This window comes from Mauremys reevesii, linkage group 10 (genome assembly GCF_016161935.1).
Source record: "Mauremys reevesii isolate NIE-2019 linkage group 10, ASM1616193v1, whole genome shotgun sequence".
Classification (NCBI taxonomy): Eukaryota; Metazoa; Chordata; order Testudines; family Geoemydidae; genus Mauremys; species Mauremys reevesii.
This window is the reverse complement of record NC_052632.1, coordinates 82275048-82292052: the sequence shown is the minus strand read 5'-3', so window position 1 is coordinate 82292052 and position 17005 is coordinate 82275048. Positions and strand designations below refer to the sequence as shown.

Below are 17005 nucleotides of genomic sequence, written 5' to 3'. Positions count from 1 at the left end.
GCGGTGGTCACCGTGGCCTAGCTGCTGTTGAGTGTTCTGTAAGCAGGGCAGCGGGGGGAGTTTTAAGATACAATGCAGGAACCTTGTCTACACTAGGGCTTGCACCAATGCAGCTGGACAGGTGGGAACTTTTTGCTCCAGTTCCCACCCAGGTACAGGCATGAGTAATGTCTGCTTGGCTAAGGGGTTGAGCCTAAATATGCTCAGTGACACCTTGTCAGATCCCAACTGGGAGTGCCTCCCTGGGCTTCTGAACCCTGGCTGGGAACGAACTCCCCAAGCTGTTGGCCGGCTCAGCGGGGTCTCCTCCTCAGGACCCAGGACAGGTGCAGCAGGGTCTTGGGCTCATCTCCAGGGGCTCCGTACGCCCCTTTGCACCTATTGGGTTGCTAAATCCACCTGAGAGGACGAATGCAGCTGCTTTCTCTTTGGTTCTCGCTTCTCCTGGGAACCGGGACTGGTCAGTTTAATTTTCTCCTTGTGGCCAGCTTCTCTTCCTGCTTCCTTTGCATCAGCACAAGGCTCTTTTACTTGGGACTCACGTTTAACCCTTCCCTTTCCAGCTACAGGCGAAGCTTTAAACAGAAAACCTGCTTTGATTAACATTTTCAACCCTCTGGGCTGTGTAAAACCCTTCCTCTTCGTTCTCCCCAAACCTAGCCCTGACAATCTCCCTTTAAAGAGACTTCAACTTGGGCCTCCGAATTTAGATGTTGTGGAAAAACAGACAGAGCCCAGTAGAAATGCCTCCACCGCAATTTTCTTTAAAACGCCGCCAGCCAACTGCTGGGTTTGCAGCCCCAGCGCTGCGTCCGGCAGAACCTGGACGTGAAAGTTGTCCCGGGCCAAAGTGCACAAGGGAACGGCTGGCACGCTCTGCTGGGCTGAGCTGAGCTGAGCCCGTGGGAATTCTCTCAGTCCAGCTTGTGTGTTTCCTGCAAATGACTGAGCTGTCCGTGTCCTTTACGTCAATGAACTATCAATCCTTGAGCTTAAATGTCTTCCAGACGAAAGCCCCGGGTGGAGCAGCCAGTGGAAATGCCCATGGGGACTTTGGCCCTCAGTCCTGGGCTCCTCGCCATCACCCCATCGTTTAAATCCATATTCACGCCTGCCTCGGGTGCCGTCTTGCCGCGCTCTGCAAATGGTTTAAACGTGGCCTGTCCCTTTCCGGGGCTCAGCTGGGTCGCTCCATGCTGAGCCAAGGGCTGTTAAGCATTAGCCATGCTGCCAAAGACAGGGGTGAAGTGAGCACTTCTCCCCCATCCTCTGCTGAAAGCCCCCCTTCCTTGGCAGGTGTGGGGAGAGCACCCCCTCCGTGCCCATAGAGATCTGGGGGCACAGTAGGCAGTGTGGGGGCAGGGGAAGAGGTTCAGTGACTCAGGTGTGAATGCCAGGGCTGCTGGAGGCTTCCCTAGGGTGGGGGTTCTGCATGGATCTGAAGTGTTAACCCCCAGGGTCCCCCATCCTCTTCCCTCTCGCCTATGTGTCTTTCCCTTTAAGCACCGGAGAACCGGCCGGGAAGCTCGGCTTGCCGCCCTCTGGGACACACGGTGCAGGGGTTGCTCTGGCAGATCAAGGCCTTGGTACCCGGAGAAGACGGCTTAGTCGCCATAGACACGTGAACGCAGAGTGATGCCTGCAGCCATTTGAACACACTCATGGACGTGCAGCGTGTGCAAATTTTTCCTTGAGGCATCAGCTGGAGCGGGGGCGGGGGGCTGAGATAACAGAGGGCAAGTCCATTAGTATCGAAAGACGTGTGCCTTGGGGAGATGATGGTGTAATGGCTAGAGCCGGGGGCTAGGAACCAGGACTCCTGGGTGCCGTTCCTGGCTCTGCCAATCACTCGCAGGCCAAGTCACGTCACTTCTCTATGTCTGAGCTTCCCCAGTCTGGAAAGAACTCCAGCAATGTGAACCAGACACGCTTTGCATGTTCCAGAGCAGCCCCGGTGGTTTCTTGGATGGCTGAGCAGGGGCCTGGTTTGGATTGTTTCCTGGGAACGGGCCTGTCGTGTGCGGAGCGAAGGGCTCCTGGGGCTGTTCGGTTTGATTGATGTCCCTCCAAAAAGGCAGCAAGAATCGTTTGGTGATTGCTGGCTGCTGTATCTCCAGGCTGCCTGTTCCATGATGCCTTAGTCACCCAGAGGCCTTGCTGTGCTAGGGTGGGCCCCGGGCCTTTACTCTCTCTGCATCCCTGTGGTGCTCTCTACGGATGTTGAAGCTCTAATCATCATCCCGATTCTGCTTGTGGTTTCTAAAGATCCTGTGGCATTTTTGCAGGAGTAGGAAATAGTAACCTCGGAATGCTGGCCGAACTCAGTCATTTGTTTCCCTAAGGAACTCCCTCCCCCCTGGTTAGTTTCAGTTGAATACAGGATTCCTGACTTCCTGGCATAAGCTGCTAGGTGGTGCTGCTGCGGGTTGCCGACTAGCCACTGCGTTCTTAGCAGTGGATGGAGGGATCCCTGCAGTGACAGTCTGCACAGCTCTTCGGGGTCCCTTTGGCCGCTGTCGATTGTGGGTGTATGCCACCACTGCCCTCTGCGGGAGTGAATTAAAACTGCTCAGCTGTGTGTCATAAGGCCTGTACATTTAGCTCCTGATGTGTAGCAACTTAAGGATTGCCAGATGGGGTCAGACCTGAGGTCCATCAGGCCAGTCTCCTGTCTCCAGCAGTGGCCAGCACCAGATGCTGCAGAAGAAGGTGCCTGGAGTGACCGTCAGCAGAGGGTGCCAGGGAGGAGGAGAGCCTGTTATGCCATAAGGGGATGTGTCAGTGGCAGTCCCCTTAATCTGTTCTCTGTCTGCAGAATTTAGCAGTGGCACCGAGAGAGCAGAGGGGAGAGGACAAAAGCCGTTTCCACAACGCCAGGATTCTGCCGAGGGCAGTATTGCCCGTTTCCCTGCAGTCACTCAGGTTTGTGTCTGTAGTGGTCGGAGGTCTCTGCTGCAGGTCGCTATGAAGGCAGCAGGTTCTGGTGTCTCATTCTCAGGCTGGTGGGGGCAGCACACTCAGTTGCTGGGCGTGGGGGCTGGCAGGCAGCAGCTTACATGGCTTGCTTGAGCCCTTTGGTCAACTGGAAGGGGAATAGATGGCCTGGGGAGGCCTGGGCCGGAGCTGTAGGGAGAGGGTGGGAGGCGAGGAGATATCCGCTGCTGAAGGGAGCAGGTGAGTCTGGCCTTTTCAGGGTCTGGAATTCAGGGGGGGATTGTGGAAGCCAAGATTCACTTTAGTCAGCTGGACCCTTGCTATGAATCATGGTGATGCAGGGCTGGAGGGGACCTCAAGGGGTCATGCAGTCCCTGCCACGTACTGAGGCAGGATGAAGTCTCGACCCAGAGACCATCCCTAGGAATCTCAGGGTAGTGGGGCGTGTGTGTTGTAAAGCTCTTCCCCCAGTTGCTCGTGTTACTGGATGGGTCAGGGTCAGTCTCTGATTCTGGTCGGCTTCACTTTCCCCTTCCTGCCTGAGCTCATTGTTGCTGCATTGGCGTTCCCAGGGGAAAGGGTCGAATCAAGCCCCCTGTCCACTCCTGTTTTTTTTTTATGGTGGCTTGAACCCTTTGAATCTACCTGGCAGTGCCCTGTGCAGTGAGGAAGGGGCCATCTCTACTCCCCGTCTCCCTGAGCGCTCTGTTCAGCCCATCACCCTGTTCAGTGCTGGTTGCTGTCACTTCTCCATTCAGAGGTGAGATTGATTTGCCTATTGTTGAAGATTCTTATAAGCCCAGCTCTGCACCCACTTCCCCATGCTAGGAAGCTAAAGGTGCCTTTCACAAGTGTTTTAAAAGCCATTGGGAGAGCAGTAAGAGCTAATTTGCTAATATTTAATGGCCGATCTATATTACGGCTGGACTTGGATCCGGTGTGCAAAAAAGGATTACAAATCAAAAGCTGCTCTTGCTGTCTGCCTGGGAAGTGTCCCGTGTGTTCTGTCTGCTCACAAAGATACGGTGCTGTTCAATCCAGCAGCATATGGGAGGGATTCATGTTTCTGGGCAGTAAGTGCTGCAGTCAGCGTCGTTTCCTTCGCAGCTGCATGCCCTGGATGGATGAGAGGACCCCTGGGACGGGGGGAGGTCAATGGAGTCTGAATTCTCTTCTGCATACAGTGTGCTGCAATGTCTGCTTCATGCACACAAGAGGGGGGAAGGATGGTCTTGTGGTTAAAACACTAGCTCAGGAGTCAGGACTCCTAGGTTCTGTCCCCAGATTTTCCATGTGACCTTGGGCAAGTCACTTACAGCCTTATCCTGTGGGGGTTAAATACTAGGAGGTCTGGAGCCAGACTACCTGCAGGATCAGGCTTCAAACTCTTCAGTCTCTATGCCTCAGTTTCCCCAGGGGAATGATGCACTCCTGCCTCCTTCATTCAGTGACATCTGTGAAGTGCTGTGAGATCCTTTGACACAAAATGCTATTGCTTATTGTATCCCAGAAAGGAAGGTCAGTGGTTCACACTGTGGCAACCCTTAGACACCTGTGTTGCACTCAAGTAGCATTCCTCTACCACCCAGGTCCCCTTTTACACTGCAATATCTCCTGGCTGCCCCTCCTCCAGGCTCCGAATCCACTCTCTGTAGTTTATTCGCTATCTCTTCAAGGCAGAGGGAGACGGAATGGCCGGCGAATCCCTTGCCCGATGAGGGAGTGATATGGGTATGGATTTTGCTGTACATCTCTGAATGAAAGGGATCTTTAAAGCAGTAATGAAATGTTAATAGTATTTTCAAACTCGGCTATGAAAGAGAAAATGATCTGTTTAAAGCCAGCCTCCGCATTGACAGAAGCAATCAGGCTGAAAAATTAGAGTCTCCGGTCCCCAGAGCACCAGCCTCTTCGCTTCTGCACTGAAACGCCTCAATAATAAGGTCACATTCAGCCTGACACCACATGCCTATCGCTAACCTCTCATGAATACCGTGGCATGAAAGCTTTTCGCTGCTGTTCCAGGGGAAGGAATTGGCTAGGGAGTGTGTGCTCATCATTGCCCTCTAGTGGATGGAATGAGAGTCGCTCAACTATGTGTCATATGCCCCATACTGTGAACACCTATGAGAGATTTTCTGTTGCCTTCAGTGGTAGGAGTCTGTGCTTTGGGAGCAGCAGGATTTGGATTCTATCCTTGTTTCCACCAGAAACCCCCTGTGCTGGTTTGGAGCTGCTGCGGGGGCTGGGTGCCAGGCTTTGCAGCAGATAGGGGCAGGAGCCAGGAAGGGGGCTGTCTACACTGGGCCTGCCACTGGGATTCACCTCTAGCATGAATCCAGAGCTGCTTGTGGAAGTTAGAGTGCCTGGAAAGGTGGTAGTAACCCTGTTGCTTAGCTATCACCTGCTTGCTGTCCCTATGGTGACTGGCAGCTTATAGTGACCTCAGCTAGACGGGAGCATCCTTCCCCTCCACCCCTCAGTGGTGTGAAATCCAGAGTAGCTCTGTGGAAACCTGTCCATCTGGGGCTTCAGGCCCAGCTTTCTCTTCCTATTCCAAGGAGCCCATCATCGGGCCCTCAGTGGCCTGTTTCCCTGTGCCCTTGTTCCTTCCTGGCAGTGCTGTGGCTCGGACCCGTCCCCCTAAATCCCTGGCCAGCCCTGCACCATAGCTACCCTGCTGCTGGCCAAGGGGGGCTGGGTTTAGCCTTTGTTCACTGGCTCAGCCGGAGCAGGGTGCTAGGGAGAGGTGGTGTGCACAGTGCACCAGATCTGGTGTGTGGGACCCACCTGGGTGGCTGGTTCTCAGAGCTGCCTCCGCTGGCTCAGCAAAAAGCCAGAGGGAAATGTTTGCGTAACATTTACAGAGAGACATCTGCATGCATATTAAAGTCCATGCCCCTCTCCAGCACCCTCTGAATCCATTGGGGCTTAGGTCCTGCGGTGGTGGGCCCTGTAGAAAACCCCAAGACAGAGAGAATCTCCCCTGCAGTCCATCAGTTCTCCCCATGGCCATTAACACACACTCTCCCGTCCCTTCAATCCTCTCCCCTTCCCAGCCAGGTTCCCATTCCCCCACATCCCTTTTCAAAACTTATCGCACTCCAGCCAGCTGCCTCATGACCCCATCGCCTGAGCTGATCCATCCCAGCTAAGGGCCATGTGGGTGGGGATTACAGAGATGGGCAGGTGCCCTGGTTGTGCACCTTGTGGCTGGTGTGGGAGCTCCTCGCTCCTGGCAGACGCTTGCTGGATTATTTAAGGCTTCTATTTCCCCCTCTTTTAAGTTGCATTTTAATGTGATGGGTCAGGAGCTGCTGCCGCTTGCTGCGGCTGCTCGCTCTGCTGTGCCATGTGCTCCCAGCAGCCATTCCTCCTGCCTCTCCTTGCAGCAGGAGCCGTGTGGGGCTCGCACAGAGCTCGCTGAGCGGCCAGATGCCTGCCCAGGTAGAGGGGATGCTGGCCTGAGGCCTGGGGGGATTTCAGCAGTGCAGACTGTGGGTGGCACTCTGGGCCAGAGACCCACCCTTACCATTCCTCCCTCACTCCCTTGTGACAGATGCTCTGCAGCTGGAAGCCCCTCCAGGCCTGCCCTCCATCCCCACCCCGGTTTGTGGGGCTCAGGCTACCAGGTTGTTTCTTTGTAGTGTAGATGCTCGGACTGGAGCCTGGGCTCTGGGACCCCGCAAGTGGGGAGGGTCCCAGAGCCGGGGCTCCAGCCCGAGCCCCAGTGTCAACACCACAATGAAACAGCCCCCCAAGCCTGTGCCAGCTGACATGGGCCAGGTACGGGGGTTTACTGGAGCGTAGACGTACCCTGCGGGGCCGGACCAGGTGCCTTGGGTGGAGTTGAAGTGGGATGGTTGCCCTGATGTGTAGTACCTGCGTCCCAGCTGGGATGGTCACTTGATTGTGTGCCCGGCCCCTTAGGCAGGTACGTTCGGATCAGCCAGCAGTGAATTCCACCTGCAAGCGACAAGGGGCTGATGCCGCAGGGGGGCGGGCATTGCCCACCATTGCTAAGTTGCAGTTGCCAGTTTGGTGCCCATAGGGGAAGGTGTCCGCGTCCCTCGCTGGCAGGGACATCACAACAGCAGCAAGGCAGTGGCCAGCTGGAGAAGGCCGAGGCTGGCCCTTCCGCAGGGCTCAGCGCAAAGAGCGAGCAGCTGGTGCTTGCAGGGTGTGGGGCGGGTGCTTTGCCCAGCGCGTTCTCCGTGTCCCTCCTGAGCAAGGTTGGTGCTGGCGTTCCTGGTGCCAGGCCAGGTGATTTGAACAGATATTTCAGGTGGCTGCCAGGCTGGCGTGAGAGCCCTTGTGCGTTGTGGGGCCACGGTGCAGGGAGGCACTGGGGCCGTGTGGCTTGGCGCGTGCTCTCTCCGCATCTCCCCATGCATGCAGGATAGCAGGTACGAGGCCCGTTTCCTCTCCTCTCCTCCCTGTGTCAGGGTGGCCCTCTGGGCCAGGAGGAGCGCGGGCCTGGTTCCCTTCCGAGCGTGCCACCTCACCGTGGGGTGGTACATTCCCTCCTGGAGCCCTCCAGCCCCGAGGAAGGACGGGCTGAGATGGAGCATTGCATGCTGGGCTTTCTCATCTCTGGGCTGTTTGGCTGAGGCGCGTAGGCCTGGTGGTGTTGGCTGCGAGTGCCGGCACAGAATGCTCTAGGCCGTGTGTGTTGGCTGCGTCTGCACCAGTCTCGGCAAGGGGGCAGTCGCAGCCCGTCACCCTGGTTCCTGTCACTGGGGGCAGCATCCCCGTTCTCCGGGTGGCTGGGTCCGGTCCTCTGCTTTGTGTCCCTGTTTGTCGCCTCTTATTGCAGTGTCAGACTAGTCAGTGTTCCCAGGACAGGCACTCGGGTAGGGGAGCAGGTGGGGGGGCGTAGGAAGAGGGGGGGCTGGTGTAGCTGTTAGCTCCCCCAGGCAGCTAGAGGATGGGGGGAGGGAGCGAGGTGAGTTTTGTCTTTGCTTGGTTCCAGTCAGGTTCAGAATCGTCCCTCAGCCTTTGAGCCTGGAGGCAGAGAGAGCTGCCACGGTGGGGCATTCTCCACTCTCAGCGTGCAGGGGAAGGGGAGGGAGCCGAGAGGGAGCCCCTTTCCATGCCCCATTGCATGCAGAGGTCTCTCCCTGCACGGCTCTCTGGAGACTCCTCCAGGATAAGGACCCTGGGCTAGAGTGGAGGCTGCTGGCTCCAGTCTGAAGCATGGGCTGTCTCATCTGGTTTTCTAGTCTGACTCTGGATCTCACTGGCTGCTTTTGGGTCAAGATGTGCTCTATCTCTTCAGTTCGATTCTGTTCTCTGGAGGTCTTTATCCCGCCTGTATTGCTACCGTGTCTGAGCACCTGCCGGTCGTGCGTTAGTGATGTGACTAACATCTGTCACGTGTGGTTTGTTCTCTCTCATCCTCTGTCCAGGGGGCGAATTCTGCGTGCAGCCGAGTGGTTTGCTTTGGTAGGAGTCTTTTCTGTGTATACGCTGCTCTGTGTATATGCTGCCGAAGGCAGGGCCGAGATGTGCAAGTGGCACTTGGAGTGGGAGGTTAGGGATGGTCCTTTGCTCCGGGGGGAGTTCCTTCCACAGCCTGGGACCAGCCCCTGAAGAAATCTTGCCTCCCACACAGACGTAGCTGCCAACCACAGTCTTCAGCTCTTCTGGAGACCCTGGGCCCTGGTTGTGGAGTGCCTTGAAGACCATGCCTGAGGCCTTGCACTTGATTCAGTTCTTTGGGAAGCCAGTGTGGAGAGCGGAGGGGAGGTGTGACGTGCTTGCAGTAGCCTGTGGTGCCGAGGAGCACTACAGCAGGAATTCAGGCAATCTGCAGTGTTCTGTGCGGTATTCGCCCTCTGTAATATTGTAATGAATTGGCCAGTGTGTCTGCCTCATCACTGCTGTCTGGAATCAGAACGACTCAGCTGTGTGTCAGAGGCCCCGTACTGCTAAATGCTAGTGGAGATTCATCTTGAACCTGAGTGGCAGGAGTCCAGCCTTGTGGAGCAGGAGGAACTGTGCTCTGAGCCCCACTGTTGCTACAGGGTGCAATATCGTGACCCCTGTAATGTTCCTAGTTAATCCAGCTTTTGCATTTATCCAGCACTTTTTCGGTCCAAGTGCTTTGGAGACTGATACCTGCTGTGTGTAAGGAGAACGACTGACCCTGCGGGTAGAAGAGGGGTCGGCAGCCTTTCAGCAGTGCTGGGCCGAGTCTTCATTTAGTCACTCTCATTTAAGGTTTCGCGGGCCAGTCATACATTTTTAATGTTTTTAGAAGGTCTCTCTCTATGTCTATAATATAGAACTAAACTATTGTATGTAAAGTAAATAAGGTTTTCAAAATGTTTAAGAAGCTTCATTTAAAATTAAATTAAACTGCAGAGCCCCCCAGACTGGTGGCCAGGACCCGGGCAGTGTGAGTGCCACTGAAAACCAGCTCGCGTGCCGCCTTCAGCCCCCGTGCCATAGGTTGCCTACCCCTGGGCTAGAACATAGTGGCTGCTCTGTAGCTTGGCCAGTGATGCTTCCCAATGTTTCAAGGCATTTCCCATGTGTCTCTGTGAGTCCAGTGACTTCACTAGCCTAACAGGAGTTGATTTTGGCCTCTGTGCCTTTAAGAGAGGCTGCCTTCTCCAGTCCATGGCCGTGTGCAGCTGTGGCCTGGGGCCTGGTCTCCCATTTCAGTAGCAATGGGCATGGAGTGGAGCAGCTGATGAGTTCCAGATGAGGATGTTAGGAGCTTGGCAAGGAGCCGCCTTCCTCCTCCTCCTAAATGATTCAGAAATAGATTTTGGTTTTTGTACTTCAGCGTTCGAGCTGTTTGACAGAATTAAGCAGCTGCCCTCGCAGCTCCTGCATTGCAGTTGCCTGTTTACAGTGTGTATTCCTCAAAGGCTTCTGCGCGATTCATCAGCAGCTATTCTTAAATCTGTCTCATTTCCAGGGATAGCAAATCCTGGGATCGTTTCAGACACAAATAATGTGGGCTAAGCAATTACATCGACAGCACTACAGCAGGAATTCAGGCAATCTGTCCTACTTTATCTTCCTGCAATTAATACTGAGCTGGAAACCAGTGAGGCTGCCTTACTGGACCCAGTAGTCAGAGCTTCGCTGTTCACACGGATCCCTAATTAGCTCTTAAATGGAAGAACGATACCCAGAGCTAATTAGGTGCTTATGATCCATCAGGCTCCCTGTGCTTTGAGCCTGTCCCATTGCATTGTTGTTATGTGTCACCGCTGGCTGGGAGTCATTTATTTCTAATGTCCTGGCCCAGCTCCAACTCGGGTAATTACATCCTGTCAAATTTCCCCAGCAGTTTCTAGTAGTTCTGAGATTCCTCTTCACTTCCTGCTCCAAACTGTGACTCTGGTGTTGTTGAGGGTTGTTAAACACCTGCTGTACTCTGCCCAAGAGGCTGCTGCATTTCAGAGGTGGGTTTAGCAAGGTGGTGAACGAAAGGGGACAGGATGGAAGCGTCCGCAATAACTAATGATATAGAGAAGGCAAATTGGCTGCGCCTATTTACCCTCTTTTCATTGTACAAGAACAAGGGGACATGGTAAGGAAATTGAAAGGTGACAGATTTAAAACTGATAATGGGGTCCTGCTCTGGGACCGGGGCTCCTAGGAGCCACAGCAGTGCTTCCGTTTATAATTAGTATTAGTTATTTATATTTTTACACAAAGCGAAATTAACCTGTGGAACTCACTAACGCGATATGTATTGGAGGCCAGGACCTCTGGAAAGACTGGCCATTGATATGGATAATGAGAATGCCCACAACTCCATTTGTAGGTTACAAATACCGGAATAGATCCCCTCGTGCTTTAGGGCGTAATTCCACCTCTGCCTGCCTGGGATTGGGAAGGAACTTTTCCCTGGGGGCAGGTTAATCAGCAGCTGCTATTGGGAGGTTCTTGCAACTTCTTCCAAGGCATCCGGTGCCAGCTGCCTTCAGAGACAGGCTAGCAGCTAGCTGGACCGTGGGTCTGGTCCATTATGGCAATTCCTATGAAAACACTTTGGGATCCTTCTGGGCGGAGGGAAGTGTAGACTTGCAGCAATCAGTGCTGAGCCTGTAGCAGCTGTGCCCATGCTCACAGAGCCAGCCCCGGGCTATAGAGATTCCTGGAAAAGCAGCTTCCACAGCACACCGGAGGAGAGGCTCCCTGGGCTTAGGCCCAAGGAACACAGAAAGCAGGGAGGGAAGGGGTTTCCCTCGCTGCAGTAAACCCAGCCCCTCACGAGGTGATTGAAGACTTCTTCCATCCACCTCGCTGCGTCTACAGCAGGGTTAGGTCACGCTCCCCACATCACACAGGGCAGGACGTTTCCTACGGCCCTGAGCCACATAGATAGGTCACCCTAGGTTCTAGGTGCAGGCCAGCCTGAGTAACAGTAACCACAGTGTAAGTGGGGAAGGGAAGGTCCCAAGAACTTGCCCCGCGACACTACACTTTAGACAGAGGGGTTTAAAAAGAGAAGGAGCTGGTCAGAAGCCCTCAAAGTCTGAAGTGGCCCACAGAGGAGACAACGGTGCCTGGAAGAAGGGACTGTGGGCAGGGCCCTGATCCATGGGGAAGAGAGACCCCTTCCTGCACTGAGGTAGGCCCAGAAGGATTGAGAGCCCCGAGTCCGGGGTGAGGGGCTGAATCTCTCTCAAACCAGGGCCCAGAAAGGAGGCTTCCGTTGGGAACACTAAGTACGTGGGGTGTGTGTGATTACCCATGAGGTGCAGAAGAAGGAGAAACTGAGGCAGCCGAGCGTCTGACAAGGCATGTCACCCTCTTGCCCCATCAGTTGTGGGGTTACTGCTCCTGCCAGCTCTGAGTCAGTTTGCGGCAGCTCACTGGAGCCACCCGTTACCGGGGTTTCATCAGACTTCACTGCCTCTTCGAGTTGCCTCAGAATCTTTCTCGTGGGCAGGAGCCCGGGTGCGTTTAATTGGAGAGCTCCAAAACGGGCATCCTTCTGCTCAGGGCTAGACCCAAAGGGAAGGCTCTGTGCAGCGGAAGGTCCATTGTCTCTCCGGAGCGCTCGTCCCATCTCCCTGCCGCACGCACGGTCTGGGCCTGCCTAGCGCAGCCTTCAGCCCTTGTCCTCAGAGCGTGCGCCCCTGAGAAGATGGCCCAGATGGGCTGGGCGTTGCCGTGCTCTTTGACGGCCCGTGTCCTGCACACATGCGATTCATGTGTGTTGGGCTGGGGGGCAGAGAAAGCCCAGTTCTTAGTCTGGTCTCTCTGCCAGCGGGTGTCCGAGGCCCGTGGGACAGTTAACGTTCTCGTTCTGGTTGCTTTATGGCTGCCTTCAGTTGAGCTCCTGGGGCCAGCCGGCGGCCACGGTTCTGGCTGTGATGCCCAGCGCATGGGGGTGCTCTCCCTCTGTCCTGGGACCAAGGAATTCACAGCTTCCCTGATGGGCTCATTTGGGCTCCAAACTGGCGGTGACTGAGGTCTAGGCCAGACAGCCAGGACAGTGGGGCTGTTTGCTGACTATGTAGCATGGTCTGCTTGGATTTGAGGGGCTGAGGCTCATCAAGGGACCGCAGGGGAGGATGCTGCAGGGATGCGTGTGGTGTCCGTAGGGCAGGGAGGAGTAGAGCCTGTTAGTGCTGCTGAGGGTCAGGACCTGCAGGAGAGGCGCTGCCCCCGGTGCAGTACTGAGCCTGGCTGTCTTTCCCTGGGGTTTGTTTTAAATCTTGCAAGATGGAGCTCAGGCCAGAGATGCTAATGCTGACCCTGGCTAGTCCTCACTCTTCCTGGTTATGCTGGGCCCAGGGATTCCTTCGTCCCTGGTGGGGACAGATTTATCCACCTGTCCCTCTGCCTGCACCTTGCGATATCCCAGCCTGCCTGGTCTCTGACCCAGTCTCCCCCCGGGCGGCCCAGGCTGCGTCACCGGCAGCCCACGCAGCGGCCGTGCAAGGTGCCCCGCTGACGTACTGCCGCCGCGCTGGTTGGCGTGGTTGGGATTGATGTACCTTGGTCGTTGCCGGCTGGATAATGATGGATCGTTTGTGCTAGTTGTAGGCCAGTGGGCTGACACAATGCGGCGCGGAACAAGGGTTTGATCACAGGATCAGCAATGCAGAACTTGCCCGTTGCCATGGAGTTGGCAGTTAGTTTGGACACTACATTGTAATGTTGATCCGTTCTCTCAGCAGACCCCATTCACGCAACGCAGATGAAGAACTGATCCCCACCCCTGCGTAGTTAGATGCTCGAAACTGGAAATATTTGATTTTTCCTCCCCCCACAAATAAGTGCAACTAGTGGGGTGTCTTCCGTTGGTTCTGCGAAGATGGGACTCGCGCTGGTCACATATTCGTTCTGCCGGACTGCAGAGCTAAATGAGCCGGGACATCCACCTGCAGTGAAACCTCTACCGCCTGGTTTTTAAATACTCTTAAAGTGAGTGTTTAGCTGCAGTGACTGGCGTGACCCAGAGAGCAGGATAACAGCCCCGGGCAGCCCCTGGGGGTAGGAGCCAGTCAGGCTGGCACCCCGCTCTGAGCTGGGACCTGGGCTGTGGTATGGATGGGAATCCTTATCCAAGGAAAACCCAAGTGCAGGAGGAAGTGATGGGGGCAGCCCTGCCTCTGGACCCTGCCCAAGGTGGAGTCCATGACCCTTTTGGCACCAGTCACGGGTGTTAACTCAGTCCTGTTCAAATTCCACCCTGATTAAATTGTCCCCTAAAGCCACCCTCTTCCAAGCTCCTCCCCCCAGCTCCGAAGTTCGATTGGATACATTATCCTTTTTCACTTTCTGCCTTACCTGTAGCGTAATGTTGTGCTATGCAACTAAACAACTATAATGTTCCAACCCAAAGGTGGCTGCATTTCAGCAGTGGGTGAAGCAACTCCTATATTGATATCAGTTAGTGAAGTACTGTGAGACCTCTTGAGATGAAAGCTACTATAGACACTTAAGATCATGCTCCCTGTTCAGGACCCGGTGCAGCGTCCCGTGTAGCTGAATGCTGTTTGAAGTCATGTAAGGGCCCGTTGCGCTCTCTGGAGCCTGGGGAGATCTCTCAGGAGAGAAGTGCATTTTTGCCCATGCACCAAAACGTTCTGCTGCATACACGAAAGAGACTCTTGTGAGCTTCCCCTGCGGTGGGGCGAGGCCTGTGCCTCATGGCAGCACATCACAGGGCCCCTGTATACAATGAGGCTTCTGTTCCCAGTTTGGCGGGGAGATCCCCTTCATCTCTGGGCTTTGAATTACAAATAGGTCGTGTAATTGCTCTCCCTCTTGGTCCCTGGGAGCTGAACCCTGTCCCCGTTCCTCCCTTCCTGGGCATGGATCTTGGCAGTTCTGTCTAGCCAGAGCACAGAGCCGTGTGGTTCGTGCTGACTGCTGTGTGGAAAGAGAGCTGCTGTCCAGTAACTCGACAGGCACAGCTCGTCCTGGGATCACTCAGCTAAGCGGCCAGGGCGCTTGTAACTTTGGTAGCATCTGAGTGCTGGTCCCTTCTCCTCGCTTGCTGCCATCAATCCAGGTCAGATGTTTGCTGCTAACAGGCATGCTCGGCCGGTGGAAAGGCTGGAATGGCGGCGATGTACTCCAGCTGCAGGGAGTGGCTACCATCTTGGGTCAGTGCCAATCTGCCACGGCCCGAGTCTTGCTCCCGTTACTGGACCTGGCCCGTATGGAGCAGAGATGCAGGGCTGGTGGCTTCCCTGCTGACGGAGGCAATAGGAAAGGGAAGGTAGCTTCAATGGGGTTAAATTCTCTGCCAGTGACTAAAGTGGTGTTACACCTGGAGACAGTTGGGCCCAGCTGAGTAGAGGCCAGTGGAAGAGCGTCTGTGAACTGGCCGGAGAGGGTTGCTTTGTGCGAGGGGATGTAGCTATACGCCAGGCTGGACTGGGGCAGGGATAGAGGTCTGGGGATTGACCTGATTTCCCAGGGGCGGACAGTGTCAACACCCCCTCCCCATCAGAGACCTCGGGGGGTCTAACCCAGCTGGGCCCCTGCCTGTCCCCCTCCCAGTAGCCTGATTGATAGGCAGCAAGAGAGACTAGCAGGGTGTAGAAAGGGGAAGCTTCTCCTGGGTAGCTTTTATTGCCTTTAGCATCAGCCTGGTGCAGCTAAAGACTGGGGAGGGGGGGGGGGGGCGGGAGACTTGGTGCCTAGCTGAGGCAGGGACCTGAGTTCTCGGGTTTGTCTGTTCTGTAAAAGGACACTGGATACTCATGTCTTAATCTCACTGGAATTGGACGGCGAAGGGTGGCAGGGAAGGCTCCTGGGTCGTGCTCTCAAAGGAGACAGAGCTCATGGGAAGCAGAGGAAGGTGAGGTTGGCAGCCTGGGGGGTGGCAGTAGCACTGGGAAGGTTGTGGGCTTCCCCCAGAGCAGTGCCCCCACAAGGCTCTGTGGGTGTCATAGCAGGGATTGGAGGGCCGCCCAGTGTGCAGGTGCTGGACGCAGTCACGTCAGTGATGAAGACGCACCCAACAACCTGGATCCTCCAGGATCTACAGAACTGGACTGGAGCTCTGCAGCGGCTCCTTGGATACCAGCTTTCTCATGGGTGGGGAGGGAGCTGGACGCTGTCCCTAGGTGCCGAGTGTTTGCTAGTTTGAGTGATTTTCCCCCCACCCCCGCAGTCAGCTTTGGGCTGAGTTGCCTCCAAGGACCAGCCAGGTGCTGCAGGATGTGATGCTGGTGACTCCCTCCCTGAGTACCCCAGCAGGACAGCACGTCCCTTGGGGCGTCGGCTCAGGACAGGCCGAGCGCCCCCACGCCGCACTGGCTGGCATGAGCTGGTGGTGGGCCCATCTTCCAGCTGGGACAATAAGCTGAAGCCCTGGGCAGTTGTGGTCAGTACTGATTAGGTGGCACCACTTGCACGGGCATAGTGCCTGGTGCCCTGCTCACCTGCCAGTCTCCCCTCCCTGCCCTAGACTGTTGTGTAGCATTGCTGTGTGCTGTTAAAACAACTGCCGCGTCCCGCCCCAGAGGTGTCTGCACCTCCTGGGTGACACAATCCTTTACCTACCTCCTGGCGGTGCTAGGGGGCTTCCCCAGGTAAATGTGGGTAATGAGCTCTGAGAGCTTCGGGCTGGTGCGTCTCTAAAGAATGAGTTAAAGTGTGTGTGGGGGGAGAGACGCTCTCCCACCCCATCTTTTTCCTTTCTGCTCTTTTCCCTTTTATGCTGTGTGACTCCTTTCCAGCTGCTGTGATTACTGGAAATTACCTGTTTAATTTAGCCCCAGAGCTGTGAAAACAGAGTTTCAATTAAGGCTCCGCGAAATGGCACCAGCATGAATTTCCACCCAGCCGAAGGTGGGTGTTTTGCTGCTGAGAGGCCTGTTGAAGCCGTGCTGGCTGTGTTGTGCCCCGGGCTGTGTGTGAACCAGCTCAGCCCGGCCAGTAGCTCGGGGAAGATCAGTAGGATGTAACTGGCAGCTTGGGGTGGAGCAGGTCAGCCCCAGATCTGCACTAGGGGCCTGGTGCGGGTGCTCTTCTCTCTCCATCAGTTACAGGTCCCCAGGGTCCTTCAAGGGAGATCAAAGAGCTTTACTGTTCACACCCTGTCACGGAGTCCCCGGGCGAAGACCTGGAACTGCTCCCCACCAAGCCAGGCAGGACTCTGGGGAGCCTCCTCTCCCTTGGAGCAGACTGTCTCCAGGGCAAGAAGCTCACACGGCTTCACCTCCTGGGTCTGACCCTGGAGCATTCAGCATCCGCTGCCCCTCCGTGCGCTTCCCACAGCGAGTCCGCCCAGGCAGGGTCCTGGGGAAGCCACAGGGTCCTGCACCCCCACTTCACAGTCAGACGTGACTCTCAGCCAGCCAGTAACACTGAGGTTTATTCAGATGACAGGAACACGGGCTAACACAGAGCTTGTTGGTACCGAGAACAGGACCCCTCAGCCAGGTCCATGTTGATGTGCAGCGAGCCAGACACCCCCATCTGCCCTCACTCCTTGTCCCCATCCAGCCCCAAACTGAAACTCTCCAGCCCCTCCTCCTCTGGGCTTTGTCCCTTTCCCAGGCCAGCAGGTCACCTGATCTCTTTGTTCCCCAACACCTTCAGTTGGCACCTTTGCAGAGGAGGGGCCCAGGCCATT

The 17005-nt window shown here is 55.6% G+C and overlaps 1 protein-coding gene across 3 annotated transcripts in view; it reads left to right on the top strand.

The window, feature by feature from the left end:
- CASKIN1 (CASK interacting protein 1) overlaps positions 1-17005 on the top strand; it is a 150484-nt gene that overhangs the window by 19226 nt on the left and 114253 nt on the right. The window contains exon 1 of one of the 3 annotated variants that reach the window (XM_039492016.1): positions 2853-2922. The exons of the other annotated variants lie outside the window; for them this stretch is intronic. The gene's annotated coding sequence lies outside the window, so the exon portion shown is untranslated. Of the gene's footprint in view, positions 1-2852; positions 2923-17005 lie in introns of those variants that run through there. 3 annotated transcript variants of the gene reach the window in all.